General features: G+C 29.1%; 1 long non-coding RNA gene across 1 annotated transcript; it reads left to right on the forward strand.

Moving 5' to 3' along the window:
* The first annotated feature begins 327 nt into the window (after positions 1-327).
* Positions 328-2,186, forward strand: LOC103310356. The gene is made up of 6 exons (XR_001680079.2): positions 328-783; positions 846-1,061; positions 1,132-1,392; positions 1,455-1,588; positions 1,663-1,861; positions 1,937-2,186. It is a non-coding gene; the product is annotated as an uncharacterized LOC103310356 (long non-coding RNA).
* The last annotated feature ends 211 nt before the right edge of the window (positions 2,187-2,397 follow it).

The following is a 2,397-nucleotide window of genomic DNA, read 5'->3' on the forward strand; positions in this document are numbered from 1 at the left end:
AAATTAAATTTATCTGCTATCATACTCCAATATTTTGAACAATTTTAGCAGTGGTTTCCAGAAACAATTTGTCATCTCCCGTCTTAGAAGTGTGTAACATACGTAATTTTACTCAGAAAATCATGTTTAGCTCCACTAGTTTAAAAATTAGAGTGAATTTACCTCATAAAATGTAAAGATAAGATTATTTTCTAAGGTATTTCAAAGGCTTTTTATTATATTTTAATTTTAAAGCGAGTTATAAAATTTATTTTTTATAATATTAATATTTATTTTAATTTTAAAATTGTAAATTTTATGTACATATTAAAATACTCTTAACTCGCTTTAAAGTTAAAATATAATAAAAAGCCTATAAGATACCATAGAACAAACTTGGCCATATATTTTAGAAGAGGGCAATTTAATCTAATTTTGAAACTAATGGAGCTAAACGTGATCTACTCAGCTTACAATTTGCTATGTTACACACATGGTTTGACAATCATTGAAGAAGGAAATAATTAGTTTGAAATCAATAATAATTCAGAATAATTTAATGAAATGTGCCCATGATATATACAAATCCAAAAAAACATATAAAAAGCTACTAAATATTATAACAAGCAATAATTTATGTGACAGCTATATAAAAAACACACAACAAATAATAAAAATTGCTTTAAGTGAAAACAAACATCTTTTAAAAAAAAATAAAATTAACAAAAAAAATTATTTATCACTGATAAGGAAATGTCTACTAAGTGAAACCCTAAGAGGGCTGGTGGATTTCAGGAAAATTCAGTGAGTAAAAAAAATAACAAAAGTAAAACAATCTTGTATATTTAAAATCAATTCATATGCAGGTGCTTGAAGTATAACCTGACACCAATGCCACACATAGGATATGGTACGGTGAACTTAATTATGGAGTCTCATCCCAGAAATAATATTATGCTTAACAGTATAGCAGGCAAACTTTTGAATACATTGTCCAATGACAACAACCCTATTAGACCGTTTCCAAGTTTTGTCCACAATTTTTTGAGACTGTTTTTCCTCACCAAGTACCCCAACCCATCGTAAGTCTAGTTTTTTTCCTAATGCAGTACAATAATTTTAATGTATTGAAACATCACATTGTTCTTATAGCACCGGAGTTCCTGTTGGCTTTACCAAGGTCTTTGTTGCCCTGTTATGGAATGTAATCGAACAATACGTCGCGTGTTCGAGATTGAACTTCATTTATAAATTCTACCAGCGATTACAAAGAAATGAAGACAATGTGTATACCCAACGTGGGGAGCGTGTATTCAAAGTAACAATTAGGTACGAATTTCAAAAAAATGCTCTACAAAATCGATCACTATGAAGATTTCTTATCTACAGATTTCCAGTATGACGCGGAGAGGTGTGCGTTATTGTTACTGCCAGTATAAATACAATTATATAATGCAATGTTCTTTGTTATACAGATTTGGCTATGTAAATGAGGAATATATTGTGGTTGATATGGGTGATTGCCATCCATGAAATCAATCTCCACATGGAGTATTCGTTTGTGGAACAAATAGTTATTGTGGCCATAGTGAAGAACCAACTTAAATCGGTAATTATCTGTAAAAAAAAACCTAGTTTTAGATGACTATAACTAAATTATATTTTTTAATATATGCATTATAGGGCAAACAGTTATTTCAAAAATTCAATACAATTGGACAGTACTTATGCTGTTCATTCAACAACACCCCAAACAATGTTCGGTACTTTAAGCAGATCTTAAACTTATTAACACACAAAAAAATAATCACAATAGTACTAGAAACAGATAAAACACCAAAATGATATACCATAGACACAAGTAACCCAGATGACCCAAATTGTATATTTTAATTATTAAAGGAACCCAATGACCCAGATTTCTTTTATAATTAAAATATACAATTTTTATTAAAAGGTTAATGGATGCGAAATAATTCTTTACTCGATCCAACTGGAGGTCAGTGCCTTGGATGTATACGCCATATAAAATATGTACCAGACCAGGCGCAATATATACTGTTGGACTGTGGCCATGGATGGTATTGTGCGATGTGCATCTCAAAACCTCCTCTCGCATGTTCTGTATGTGGTGATATGGTCGAAGGTACCTTAAGAATATTTTTAAATTGAAAAAATATTTCATCATTTTTTGTTACTTATTGATATACCGGGTGATTCTTTTATCATAGAACACTCATTATTTCAGAAAGTGTACATTTTTTTGAAAATATTTTTTTACATAGTTTTAAGTCACTTATAAAACAATGTTTTTCTTAAAAAATTATATTTTTAAATATTTTTTATCCTTATAATTTTTTAAGTTTTTTAATTTTTTGATTGACAACATTGGGTTTTAATTTTATATTCCAAAGCAGA

This window comes from Acyrthosiphon pisum, chromosome X, assembly GCF_005508785.2.
Source record: "Acyrthosiphon pisum isolate AL4f chromosome X, pea_aphid_22Mar2018_4r6ur, whole genome shotgun sequence".
NCBI lineage: Eukaryota > Metazoa > Arthropoda > Insecta > Hemiptera > Aphididae > Acyrthosiphon > Acyrthosiphon pisum.